Source organism: Meriones unguiculatus, chromosome 3, assembly GCF_030254825.1.
Source record: "Meriones unguiculatus strain TT.TT164.6M chromosome 3, Bangor_MerUng_6.1, whole genome shotgun sequence".
In the NCBI taxonomy this organism is placed as follows: Eukaryota; Metazoa; Chordata; class Mammalia; order Rodentia; family Muridae; genus Meriones; species Meriones unguiculatus.
Genome location: NC_083351.1, coordinates 69,358,455 through 69,371,720, shown reverse-complemented (window position 1 = coordinate 69,371,720; position 13,266 = coordinate 69,358,455). Strand labels below are relative to the sequence as shown.

The 13,266-nt window shown below is 50.0% G+C and overlaps 1 protein-coding gene across 2 annotated transcripts in view; it reads right to left on the bottom strand.

Moving 5' to 3' along the window:
* Positions 1-8,407, bottom strand: part of Dennd2a (DENN domain containing 2A) — an 89,057-nt gene extending 80,650 nt beyond the window's left edge. The window contains exon 1 of one of the 2 annotated variants that reach the window (XM_021632121.2): positions 8,264-8,407. The gene's annotated coding sequence lies outside the window, so the exon portion shown is untranslated. Of the gene's footprint in view, positions 1-7,851; positions 8,083-8,263 lie in introns of those variants that run through there. The other variant, XM_021632122.2, reaches the window with a different exon arrangement.
* Positions 8,408-13,266: the final 4,859 nt, after the last annotated feature.

Sequence of the window (13,266 nt, the reverse complement as noted above, 5' to 3'; positions counted from 1 at the left end):
AGTACCCCTACTTCACCTGGAATTCACTACATATACTGGGTTGGCCTCAAACTCACAGAGATCTGCCTGCCTCTGCCCACCCTCCCCAAGGACTGGGATTAAAGAAAGGCATGTACTAGCATGCTTGGTTCCTTCAATCCTGTCCCCAGTTTGCAACCCCCTCTTTTTTTGCAGTATGATACCTTATGAATGTGTGATGGTTTGATTGGGTATGGCCCTCAAAAATGCATGTTTGAATGCTTGGCCCATAGGGAGTGGCACCATTAGGAGTGTGGCCTTGTTGGAGGAAGTGTGTCACTGTGGGGTGGGCTTTGAGGTCTCCCATGCTCAAGCTACACCCAGTGTGACACACAGTCTCCTTCTGCTGCCTGTGGATTAAGACGTAGACCTCTCAGCTCCTTCCCCAGCACCATGCCTGCCTGCACACTGCCATGTTTCCCACGACCACAGACTAACCCTGACACTGTAAGTTAGCCCCAATTACATGCTGTCCTTTAAAGATCCTCGTGTCTCTTCACAGCACCAGAACCCTAACTAAGAGGGACACTAGGCAGACACTACCCCGGAGCCACACCTGCAGACCCAGCCTAGCTTGTAGAAGTCACCCAGTGTGGATCTGCCGAGGATTCCTGTCCAGTCAACTGTGACTCCCACTGCATCTTCTCTTCTGAAAACAAGTTAGTGCCAGGGAGAAGTGGGCAACTCAGTCAGTAGAATGTTCGACTAGCTAGCATGCACAAAGTTCTATAATCTAATCTTCAACTTCATAGTGAGTTGGAAGCTAGCCTGAGCTACATGAGACCTTGTCTCAAAAATAAAACAAAAAAATAAAATGATTAAACACAATAATAAATAAGTACAAGGGAGAAAAAGGAGGTACCAGGTGACATGTTTTGTTTTTTTTGTTTGTTTGTTTGTTTTGGTTTTCGTTTTCTATAGAGGGTCTTGCAATGTAAATCAGGTTGTCATGGAATTCACAATCCTCCTGCCTCAGCATCTAGAGGTGTGCTATCACACCCATTCTGAACTGATCACATGAAACCAACATCAAGAGAAAAAATTGAAATAATCTGTTAGGTAACAATCCATTAAACTTCCCTCAGACACTTTAACATGCTGCCTTTTTACACTTAACAAGCCTCAGGAAAACAAACTGCCTCTGAACGGGCCATACCACAAACTTAAGTTGCATATAAACTTAAATAAAAACTCATAATAAATTCAGCATGGAGCTGGTGTGAGGACAAGTGAAGTAGAAAGATAGGTAATATATACTTTTTAAAAAGATCATCAGAACTTCATTTTCAAAGGAGCCACCACCAGGCACAAACATTCTTCAATAAGTACGTGGCTTTGAGAGCCTCTTTAATCCAGCAATTCCACTTTTAAAATTTCAGCTGGCAGAAATATTAGAGCCAGGGCTTGTGGCAATATCATTTGCAATAACTAAAATTGAACCATAATTGATAGTTTGTTCAAATTAACTTAAACAGAAGCACTGCAGCCAGCTGTTAAAAAAGCTATTACATGGAATTAGTCTTACAAAATGTTGTTATATTGTGATACTGTTACAGAAATTCTTCCATTTGCCATATATATATAACATACACACACATGCAAAGAAAAAAGATCTAGGGGTCTTGGTGACACAGGCTTGTAATCATGGCTAGGAGAGTGAGGTTAAAGGTAGCTTACAATACAAGTGAGTTCCAGGTCAACGTGGGCAATTTAGTGATACTCTATTTCAAAACAGAAAGTTAAAAAGGAACCCAGGAAGGTGACACCAGGCTGTCTAACACTCTGAAGGCAGAGGAAGAAGGACTCTTTTAGTTTGAGGAGAGCCCGGTCCACACAGTAATTTCCAGGCTAGTCAGGGTTATAGATGGGAGCTTGGCAGGGGGGGGAAGGTGATGTTTTTAAAAAAGTGTTGGAATACAGTGCTGATGAGATGGCGTTGCAGGTAAGGTCCCTGATGCTGGCCTAGTGACCCAAGTTTGATCCATGGGATCCACATGGTAGAAGGAAAAACTGATTCCCCTAAACCTCTATGAGCTCTGTGCGATGCACGTGTGCATGCACACACACACACACACACACACACACACACACACACACTCACACTTTAGTTATTACTCTATTGTAATGAAATTACTCTAAATGTAATCAAAACTTAAAATAGAAGCGTAGAGACGGCTCAGGGGTTAAGAGCATGTACTGCTCTTGCAGAGGACCTGAGTTTGATTCCCAGCATCCATGCCTGGCTTTCACAACCCGCTGTAATTCCGCCCTAGGGGAATCTGCTGTCTTTGGCCTCTGTGGGCACCTGGACACACATGCACACAAGTAAAGATAAAATAATTCTTTAAATTGAAACAAGGTTGGGCTACAGCTCAGTGGTAGATCAAAAAGCTACCACATGCAAGGCCTTGGGTTCCGTTTCTAGTAAAGAAAGAAAAAAGGATCTAGAAGAATTTGGTTTATATGCCAAACATTGACCTTCTCTAAGACTGGCGACAGCATAGGAAAAAAAAAACAAAACTTTTTTCATCATAGTCTTTGTATATATTACTGATAGAATCTTTCATTTTGTTTTGTTTTTCGAGACTGAAGCCCTTGATGTCCAGAAACTATCTCTGTAGACCAGGCCTGAGTGCTGGGATCAAAGGCATGCACCACAATTTTCTTAGTTTACATGTAAGCATATACACATAAAAGTGAAAATTTTCAGGTAAAAATTCTAAGAAAGCAAAACACAAAAGGAAAAGACCTGAACTAATCTGTCAAGCTTCCAAGCACGAGCCAGTCTCACAGTCACGGTCATGGGTCTCCCACCCTGACCCTGCTCCCATGTCCTGGAGCCTCTTCCCTAAAGCTAACAAGCCAGGGTGACTCACCCCAGCCTGCCCTGAGGCCAGGGGAAAACCCCATTAATTGGTCTTTCAAACTGAGCAGTTAGGAAAGGAGGTCTCTACTTATCAAAGTGGACTTAAAGGCAAAGCCAACACACCACCAACTTCTATGCAAAGGGACATGACCTGCAGCAGCCTCTGCTTGTAAAACTAGGCAGGGTCCGGCCTGGCTTCCCTGCATGGCACTGTCTTCTGAGCAGCAAGGTGAGGGCTGAGCTAGGAACTTGCCTCCTGTTACTCAGGTGCAGGCCCAGCAGCCTTTCTGCGACTGACCTCTGAGAAGACTTGCAGGAGAGCCTGGAGTGGCCTCTGCATTCTGAGGAGGCCAGTGGTTCTGGCTGCAAAACGGTTCACATGTGAACACTGTTGGCTGGGTCCCCAGTGCCACAGGGACAGGAATATGGGCTGAAAAAACAGTGAGATCCCACAACTGGGACCGTGGTGGCGCACACCTGTAGCCCCAGCACTCGGGAGGCAGAGGCAGACAGAGCTACACAGAGACTGTGGGACACGCAGCCCAAGCAGGGTTAGCCTGGGCTACCTGGTACCTGTCATACAGCCCCTATGTCCCCAGGGACCTTTTGGAACCCAAGGTTTATCCGGCCTCCAGTGGGTGAGGAGCCCTCTTAGAGGTGGCGGAAGCTGCAACCCTGAACCTTAAAACCATCTGGAGATCAGTCCCACAAACACAAAACAAAGCGAAACAAAAACAAACAAAACCACCTGATGCTCAGAGGCCATGCTCAGATTTTTCTTTAATTGAAGGTGAAACGGAAACATCAGCTATTTTAATATCTCCCTCCCTAGGTCTGGGGATGTAGCTTAGCGGTGAGGTGCTTGCGCAGTATATATTAACACCTGCATTGACTCCAGTACCAGAAAATTGGGTGGCACACACCTATAATTCAGCCATTGGAAGACAGCAGTGGTTCTGATGAGATGTTCCCCGTAAGTCTTGAGCATTTGCATACTCAGTCCCCAGCTGGTGGCTGTTTGGGAAAGATTGGGAGGTGTATGGTGGTGGAAGGTACGTCGCTGAGGGTGGGCTTTGAGAGTTCAAAAGTCTCACACCATTTTGAGTTAGCTCTCTCTGCCTCCCGTCTGTGGTGAGACCTGGGCATTCGGCCGTGGTTGCAGCAGACCAGCACATGCTACTTGTACCTCTGGTGTGCCATCATGGACTCTGACCCTTGAAATCATTAGGTCCAAATAAAGCCTTGCTTCTGTAAGTTGCCACGGTCATGGTGTTTATCAAAGCAAAAGAAAAATCGCTCGCAAGAATAACTGAGGCCAGTCTATGTCTTGAAACTCTGTCTCACAATCAGAGAGGCAAAGAAACTTGATGGGGTGGGGGAGGGGGTGCTGGAGAGATGGCTCAGCAGTTAAGAACAGGTTCTGAGCTTGCAGTGGATCTGAGTTCATTCCCAGCACTCATGTCAGGCAGCTCAAAACCACCCATCAACAGAGCTCCAGGAAAGCCGATGTCCTCCTCTGGACTCAGTGGGCACCTGTACACATACACACACACACACACACACACACACACACACACACACACAGTAAATAAAACCTTTAGGGAAAAAAGAGGGCTAGAGTGTTGGCTCAGCAGTTGAGAATTTTTGTTGCTCTTACAGAGGGCCCAGGCTTGACTCCCAGAATCCTCATGGTGCCACACAACCATCTGTACTCTAGTCCCAGGAAATGGGAAGCCTCTGACCAGCCAGCACATACTTAGTGTATACACACAGATGCAGGCAAAGCACTTGCACACATGCACTAAAATAAATCTTGAAAAATACCTAATAAAAGAAAGGAAAGAGGGCTAGAGAGATGGCCTGGCAGTTAAGCACTGGCTGCTTTTCCAGAGGACCCCGGTTTGATTCCCAGCATCCACAAGGCAGCTCGCAATCATCTGTAACTTCAGTATCAGGTGATCCAATCCTCTTCTCTGGCCTCTACGACTGGCGGACACACATGTGGCACATGAACACACATGCAGGCAGAACACACACAAAATTTTCAAAGAGATGCGAGAAAAGCAGCTCGATGAGAAGAGCAGAAGCCCACACTTCCTCATGTTAACCACGTAAGCCACAGTCACCTGAGACCCACCTGCGTGAAGCGTACAGAGCTCACTAGCAAGGCCCCGGCCACAGACAGAGGCTGTCAGCCTTACGCAGACATCAGAGGGAAGGGTCGCTAAGAAATCCGTGCAGAGTGTGCTGGACTGCCCAGCTCCCTCTTTCTGAAACTTCACCTTGTACAAGTAACATACCCACCCCCCAGACGGCTCTGGGGAGAGGAGTTCCGATCTGCTGAATCCCACTCCCCTCTACATGCAGACGATGAATCAAGCCCTGAGGACGGAAGGATCTGGGACGCGTCAATCAGGAGGGAAACCAAAACGCTGCCCCCAAGGCTTCCCGGGCCTCTGGTAGCACTGTGCCATGAACAGCCCCACCCCATCTGACCTTCCACCCTCACCAAAACCCAGACTGTCCCCTAGACCTGAGGTAGATGGAACAGGAGGGCAGTCCTGTGGCGTTTATCATCTCATCCTTTGTAACACTGCCAATGAAAGTCCCCCCACTCCCTCTCTCTCCCCTCTGTCTTATCTGTTTGTCATTTAGTTTACACACTGAAGACTTTTATTTTTCTCCTCTGTCACCCTCTAGTCTTTACATGAAGTTTCCCTGATGAACTCCCAGTTGAGTTCAATTCCAGGAAAAAATCTGTTCTGAAAGTTCATTTGTATGCTTTCTGTTGTCCCCAATCCAAAACTATGCAATCGAGTGCATTTTTGTTTGTTCCTAAGCTGCCAGAAAACTGAAAGCCAAGTTCATTGTCCAAGTGCTGTAATCTGCTCCATTCAGCCCATTCAACATGGCCCCCTTCTTCTGCTGTGTCCTGATGGGCATCTTCGGGTTTGGTTTTAGTAACCTCAGCCTGTGTGCAAACCCATCACCCTTGCCTAGCTCCTGACCTCTAAACTCCGTCCGTCCCTACTGCCCTCACCACTGCCATTCTCTGAAGTTTCGGTCTCACTGGCCTCAAGGCCAGAGTGAGCTTTCTTACACACAAAGCTGGTTCACCACTCCAACTCTGGGGAACTTCTCCTTCCATGGTCTATCTTGCCAAGCCTTGCTGGAACAGACAAGGCAGGCAGGCAGGCAGGCAGGCAGGCACGCACGCACACACACACACACACACAGATCATGCTGGGGGGAGAAGGGTGGGAACTCTGCCTCCATGCTGCAGACACACTGGATTCTCCCCCCCCCCCCCGTGCCCGCTGCTCTCCTCTTTCTGTTCCCTCTGTGGCAGACAACCTTCCCTGCACTGTCATGGTGAAGCGACTCCCTAGGGCTCACCAGAAGCATCCCCTCTGAACCTGGACCCCTCTGGGGTCTCCTGGCTCTACAGGTTACAGCATGAACAGCCAGGCCAGACCAGGTTTCTGGAAGGAAGAGAGAGGCTATCTTAATCACTATGTCCCGCTGACCAGCACACAGAGGCATTTATGAGTGAAGTAATGTCCAGGCAGGTGATGCTTCCAGCGTGCACGTGGACTCTCTGCCAGTGTCCTCCTTACCCTACCTTACAATCTCTGAGGAATGGCAAGATGGCTGCCAAGTTCTGAGGACCCACATGGTGGCAGGGCAGAACTGACTTCTACAAAATGTCTTCTGATCTACACACATGCACATTCACAATAAATAAAAATACAATAAAATTATTTTAATAAAAAATAAAATAACAGACTTGCCAGGCCACAGAGGAAGATGATGCAGCCAGCCTTGAAGAGACCTGATAGGCTAGGGTCAGATAGAAGGGGAGAAGGTCCTCCCCTATCAATCAGGGGACTAGGGGAGGGACATAGGGGGAGAAGAAGGAGGACGGGTGGGACTGGGAGATGAGGGAGGGGGCTGCAGCAGGGATACAAAATGAATAAATTGTAATAAATAAATATATCAATAAAATTAAATTTTAAAAAAAGGTCTTAGAGCTGGAGACATGGCTTAATTGGTAGCGTGCTTACGGAGCAAAGCTGCAGGTTTGACTCCTAGCAGCTCATAAAGGTTTGTGCCACACTTCTGTAATTCTAGTGTTCTGGAGGCAGACTTAGGGCCTAGAAAGATGGTTCATCAGTTAGAGCACTGGTTGCTCTTCCAGAAGACCTGGGTTCGATTCCTAGCACCATTTGTTACTCCAGTCCCCGGGGATGGGTACTGCATGAATATGGTGCCCAGAAATACGTTCAGGCAAACTCATACAAATAAATTCAATTTCAAAAGTAATTAATTCAAAATCAAGTTCAAGATCTAAGCTAAGCTAAGATCTGAGACCCTGTCTCAAACAAAACAAAGCAAAACAGAGCCCCTAAACTGGGCCTGCCTACCCTCCCAGTAACCCCGCATTTAGAGAGGGAGGACTATAAATGGGAGGCCAGCCTGGGTCACATACTGAGACCCTGTCTCAAATACAGTCTGTGTCCGTCTGTCCTCGGCTTCCTCTCAGAACCTCCACCTTCCTACGTGGGCCACCCTGGGCAGTCTAGCCCACTCTTCCGGTGTTTGATCCTGAAGGAGAAAAGCTCTTCTATGGTGACCACAGCAGGTGCAAGTGTTTCCCAACAAATTACTGTAAAGTAACTACTATAACACTATTACCACATCCCACAATTAAGTCTTGGGGAGCTGAAATCGCAACCCACAAAAACCATCAGAGCACTGGGCCACAAGTCAGCCTGCTCCTTCCTCAGCCAACCAGTTCAATCAGGGTCCCCGCACTTCCCTAGTCCCAAAGCTGGGCCAAGGGGGCACTCCCCAGCTTCCTGTCCGCCCTGCCCCTCACTGCAGGATTCCAGGCTCTGCGCCTCCTGTGGCTCCAGGGTCTGACTCCGTATCTCAGTGACCCTATCCTGTGTTGTTAAGAGACTTACCCTGGACTCCATCTGCTCGCAGTTCCATCACCGGGGGGAAGCGGGAGAAGAAAACTTGAGCGTTCCCCACTTTCCAACTCGGCAAAACCTGACTAGAGCCGTCTGGACTCCCCCACCCCGGAGTTCCCACTCCGACTCACACGCGCGCACTCACTCACGGGCTCCCGGGAGCTCCGGCACAGCGCAGGGCCGGCCTCTGCCCAGTTTTAGCAAGTTTCTTCGGCCCTGAAGGCAGCCCGAGCCGGGGAAGAGATCTGGATCGCTCCCCGCGCCGGTCCCTAGGGCCGGGCTGAAGCGTCCCCAGCGCCGCCGGCGAGCAGCCCTGGCTCGCGCCCGCAGTTCCCCCGCCGCCCCCGCGCGTCCCCTCCCGGGGCTCCCCGAGCTCGCCCCGCACTCCGGAGCCCAACCCTACCTCTCCGCGGGCGGCGGCTCCGCGGGTTCCGGGGCGCAACGGGCGGACGCCCGGGGCGGGGGCAGCGGGGGCCTGGGGCGCCATGGCCCGCAGCCCTCCGCGCCTTTGTCCGCGCGGCCTCCCCCGGCCGCCGCGAGCCCCTCGGGTCCCCGCCGCGCGCGCCCCCGTCCGGTCCCCGCCGCCTCCGGCCTCGGCGGCGCGCCGCGTCCCCTCCCGCCGCCCGCGCGCGCGGCCCCTTCCTCCGCCTTGGGCTGCGCCGCGACCGTCTGCCGTGACGCGCGCCCCCTCCTCCCGACCCATCCCGCGGCTCCAGTGAGCTAATCCGCAGCTGGCGGGCGCCCGGCCGGTTGCCACGGCAACCACTCTCCCAGGGCCCGCCGCCGAGGGGAGCCACGGTAAACAGGACCTTCTGCGGCGCTCGCCCCTTCGCCTTTCGGGGGTGGGGGAGACGGTGGCTTAACCTTTTCTGTGCTGAAGATCGCCTCATGGGTTCTCTTCCACCCCGGCCGGGGTCCGTTCTCGAGATGCGCGTAGCCAGGGGCAGGAGACCGGATCTAGAGTGCACCGAAGCCGCGGCCACGCTCCCTGTCCGAGCTTTGTTTCTGGGCAGTCAGCGTGGAACCAGGCTGCTGGACGCCTGAGGCAGAGCTGGGCTCCACATTTGCCCCCAAGCAACTGAGTCATGAGACAGGCCTTCGAGACCCACTGGCCCACATTTGGCCACAAGCAACTCACGGTCGTGACACAGGCTTGCTATTAGGACCCAGTGGGTCTATATTTGCCCCCGAGCCACTCAGGGGATGGGCCATAAGGATCTAGGGGCCCACCTCCCTACAGAAGGGGTCCTTAGCCTGCCAGAAGGTAGGCTGGTCAGGAAAAGCGATCAGTGTGCTTTCTCCCGCTCACTGGTCCCACTCACACAAGGGCACAATCAAAGCTCACACACACACGTACAGAAGGTTTGCGGACAGTCGGATTGAAGTCCGCAAAGTCCACTTGAAGTCCACTTGAAAATGCCGCGGGCTGCAGGGGATGAAGTCCTCTGGGGCTTTGATGGCCTGGGAGGTTGAATCAATTGTACAAAGTGGAGAAGCAGGGAACAGGAAAGGCAGACTGGGAAGAGGGGGAGAGGAGAGCTGGTGACTCTGGGAGAGCTGCATCACGGTTGTTTGGGGAACCCTCAAGTGGGAGGAGGAAGGTTAGACCTGGAGGGATTCAAGTGTCCAGGTCAGAATTTGATATTATGCAGTGAGACATCAGCTAAGTTTTCAGGCCTGACAGTGACATTTTATCGGTGTCATTCTTGTCTGTTGCTTAGAGACTTCCAAAGAATTGAGCCCTGTTTCTGGGGATAGCCTAAGTGGTTTAAAGCTTAGGTTGGGGTGGGCAGTTGGAGGTGGGTACAGCCCAAGACATCTCAAAGCCAGTACTAGCGTTGCGTCTAAAGAAGGCCCGCCCGGCATGTCTGCAATCCTAACACTCAGGAGACTGAGGCAGGAGGATCTCTAGTCCATGTGCAGGGCTGAGGATGGCAGAGGGACACAGGGATGGGGATGGGAGTGGACTTTAGATACCAGGGAACCGGGACTTAAAGTCACGGGGTGGGGGCGGGGAGGCGCGGAGTGGGGGGGTTGGGGGAGGGAGGTTGCATCTCCCTCATAGCTGAGGTGCTTGCTCTGTTGTATAAGATCGCTGAGGCCTTTCTAAATTCTTCATGTCCACACCCATTTCAAGGAAGCACTGTACACTTTCAGAACAGACATTTGCCAAGTGCAAGCTTTTTTCTTTTAACTGTTAGCATTCAAATTATTGCTTTGTTTGCATCTTTCTAAGTTCTCCCTTTCTAAATAAAGATCAAAGGCCTGGCTTCTTGAGGGTTAATTACTCCCAGGGGCACAGGGTATCCGACAGCAACACACTGGCAAAGTTCAATGGGCACTGAGCCAAGAGCCCAGCTGACTTCCTCCCCCAGCCCAAAGCACAAAGGAGGCGAGGAGGCTTTGAGTGTGTGGCTTCCAGATAACTCCTCATATCTTAGGTGGACGTGACAAAGCGTGGGTTTAGGCATGAGTCTTCTGACAGCTCCTAGGCCACAACTTGATCACGGAATTCTAGGAACTAACTTGTCTTAGGAAAATACATCTGCCTCTGCCCTGTGGGTCAGATGGCGGGGAATGTTTGATGAGTATTGCTGGGGCCTTGGCACCCCAGCCTCTCTCTCCGCTCATGGTGCTCCCTTTGTTGCTGGGTCATCCGATGGCTATGTCACCATGACCCAGATCTGCTCATCATCCTCCCCCCGCTTTCTTGGTGTGGCCTCGTGCCTGCTTGTGTTCAGTCTCCCCAGTTGGTACTTTCGGTCCCATCCAAACCCTGGTGAGTCTCTAGCTTCAGGAAGTCCAAAGTAGCCACCTCCTTCCAAACACACACGGTAGATGCTTGTGTGTGTTCAAAGCACGCGTCCCTTACTCCCCCTCTCTCCAGGTCGGAAGGTGAGACCTGAGGTAGACATAAAGGCAGCTTCCTGGATCTACAGGAGTGTGGCTTCAGCAACTCTCCAAAATGTTTGGCTGTTCAAGTTCATCGTAAAAATGGCTTCACATTTGCATATATCCTATACGAAGTCTTCTGTACTCTTTAGTTCATCTCTAGATTATTATTACTTCTATCCAATCCAGTGTACTGTATAATTGTGTACATGTGTGCCTGGTGCCAGCAGAGGGAAGAAGGCTTCAGAGGGCCTGGAATTGCAGGCGGCTGGCTGTGAGTCACTTCGTGTGTGCTGGGAATTGAACTGGGGTCCTCCGTAGAGCAGCAAGTGCTCTTAACCACTGAGCTGTGCATCTCTCCAGACCTTTGTTGTTTTTTATTGTTGTTGTTTGTTTGTTTTGTTACGCTTTTTTAAAACTTTGTCTCATATCCCAGGCTGGCCTCCAATTTTCTATGTAGCTGAGAAGAACTTTTAACTCCTGACCTCAAGGCTTCACCTGCCCAAGTGCTAGGATTTTGGGTGTGTACCACTGTGCCTGACTTTAGACTAATGTTTAAGAGATGATGACTAGAAAAATAGAGTATATATATGCCTCGTGTGGTGGTGACCATCTCTAATCCCAGCATGCAGGATACCGAGGCAGGAGGATCAGGAGTTCAACGTCAGCCTGAGTTACAAAAATCTCCCAGGGTCCCCACCACACACACAACTGTACATTTTCTTTTCTTCCTTTTGTCTTTTGTTCTTGTTTTTTTTTTTTTTTTTTTTTTTTTCAAGACAGGGTTTCTCTTGTGTAGCCTTGACTGTCCTGGACTCAATTTGTAGACCAAGCTCTCCTCAAAAAATTTTTTTTCAATTGTACGTGTATCACAGGATATTTTCCATCAACTGCTGGCTGAATCTAAGACTCTCTTTCTCTCCTGACCTTGAAAAAGATCAAGAGCAATGTGTGGTTTGTGTGTGGGTATTCAAAGGCTAGAGGAAGGTGGTGTCAGGTGTCCTCCATCACTCCACCTTTTTCTGTAGACCGGAAGCTCAGATTTTGGTGGTTTTTTTGGCTAGGGTGGCAGCCAAGAAGCCCCAGTGATCCTCCTGTTTCTGCCTCCCCCGGCCAGGGCTGGGGTTATGGGCTCAAGCAAGAACATATTCAGTTTTGTAGGTGCTGGGATCATATTCAGGTCCTCAGAATTGCTCACTGAGTCCTCTCAACCTTTGAGCCATGTCTCTAGCTCTGTTGATTTCTTCCCCCGTTTTCTCTGCATTCTCTTTTCCCCGAGAATACAGGACATGTCAGGCTCAGCATAAATGGGGAGGTTTACTTCTCTCCCCTCAGAGCCTTCTACCAAAGAGTGACAAGCAGCCCAGAGCTCACTTGCCTTGGCCACAGCCAGGGAAGATGAATGGGAGCACCGCAAGAACCTGAGCAAGAAAGCTCCATCGAGAAGCTGGATATTACCCAAAGAATGACCCTTTGGATGTCGCTCTCACGTTTTCTCATTTTTAGCTAGAATCCTTTTGAATGCTAAAAAAAAAAAAAAAAAAAATTATTTTTTGAGACAGGGTTTCTCTGCATAGCTTTGGCTGTCCTGGACTCACCTTGTAGACCAGGCTGGCCTCAAACTCATAGAGATCAGCCTGCCTCTGCCTCCCCGAGTGCTGGGATTACAAGTGTTCACCACTGTGCCCCGCTGGATGCTAAAAGTTTCCTGAGCAGCTTCTTTGTTTCAGGCACTGTTTCCTGTCTTGCTGTTAGGAGAGCACAGGAGCTGAACCCAAGTTTGTTCTTGAACACCACTGCCTGTGAGCATGGCTCTGGCAAGCACGCCACCATCTCTTGACTAACATCAAATCCAAAACTTTGCTATGGTTCCCCCTTGTGGAAGGTAGAGACAGTGCAGCAAATTGGGAGCTCCAAGGATCTTTTGGCTCTTTGACACCTTACTTGTCTGCCAGAGCATAGGTGAATCTTACACACACAGTCAATGATGGACAAGACATTAGCTATTCTCTTGAAAGCTGGTGTGGGGAGAAGGAATATGTATTTATTGGATAAAGTAAACAAAGGAGGAACTTACCAAGGGGCCTGGGAAGTGTCACTTCGACACCCTGTTGATCAAAGCTCTTCCCATCTGGAGACCACAATTACCCCGGGGACTCAGAGCCTGTGGAGACATCTTGGAGAGCCTTTTTCTAGTCTTCTAAGGCGCCTGCTCTTTTCTTCCTTAGAAGCCACCTACTCAGGCTGTCCTTGGCTCTGTATCACTCATCTTCTCCTCTGGGTGGTAGCAGAATTTCGGGAGGTCGGGAGAAGCTGGTATGCCTGATGAGGCATGCACTCCGGAGGCAGACACAGGCAGATCTGTGAGTTCCAGGCCAGCCTAATCTACAAATCTAGTTCCACAACAGCCAAGGCTATGCAGAGAAACCCTGTCTCAAAACAAACAAAAAAACAAAACTAAGTTTGGCTATGAAGGCTATGATTCCAAATGCTGGCTTGCTTTCAGAGAAAAAG